Genomic DNA, 890 nt, shown 5'->3' on the forward strand with positions numbered 1-890 from the left:
ATTTTGGTATCAAGGTTATGCTAGTCTCTTGAAGTGGGTTTGGAGGTGTTCCAGGGATTTTGCTCATGGCCAAATTTAGCTCCAGAACTCACTTGTTCAACTCTCCTTAGTATGGAAGCTGGTCTAGGATGCTTTCACCCAACTTGTACTATCTGTCCTTCACTCAGGATCACACAGCTGGCTCTTCACCTTTCCTGGCTCCCTCCCTATTTTTTTGAAGGCATTTGCCCTCACCACATCTCTGCACATTTCATTGCGTCTTGCTGTTTGCTTCTCGGAAGACCCAGATTAGCCTACTAGTTCTACAGTACCCTTCTAATTTATGCTGAACAGAATTTGTGCTGGGCAAAAAAAATAATGCTATGTGATGTACCTTTAGCTACAAATCGAATCAATATAAAAAAGTTTTCCCAATTTCTCAGTGAGCACTCCAGCCGTGAGTCAGGAGGGCATCCCTGCTGATCGTCAGAAAGGAGCTGAGACCAGGGTAACAAAATGTCAGAGATAATTTAATATTTAACATGGTGGGGACGCCTGGGTGGCTCAGTCAGTTAAGCGTCTGCCTTCAGCTGAGGTCACGAACCCAGAGTCCTGGGATTGAGTCCTACATCAGGTTCCCTGCTCAGCAGGGAGCCTGCTTCTCCCTCTGCCTCTGCCTGCTGCTCTCACTGCTTGTGCCCTCTCTCTCTCTCTCTCTCTCTCTGACAAATAGATAAAATCTTTTTTTTTAAAGATTTTTTTTATTTATTTGACAGATCACAAGTAGGCAGAGAGGCAGGCAGAGAGAGAGAGAGGAGGAAGCAGGCTCCCTGCTGAGCAGAGAGCCCGATGCGGGACTCGATCCCAGGACCCTGAGATCATGACCTGAGCCGAAGGCAGTGGCTTAATCC

The sequence above is a fragment of the Enhydra lutris genome, unplaced genomic scaffold (genome assembly GCF_002288905.1).
Source record: "Enhydra lutris kenyoni isolate GAN:26980312 unplaced genomic scaffold, ASM228890v2 scaffoldscaffold93, whole genome shotgun sequence".
Classification (NCBI taxonomy): domain Eukaryota; kingdom Metazoa; phylum Chordata; class Mammalia; order Carnivora; family Mustelidae; genus Enhydra; species Enhydra lutris.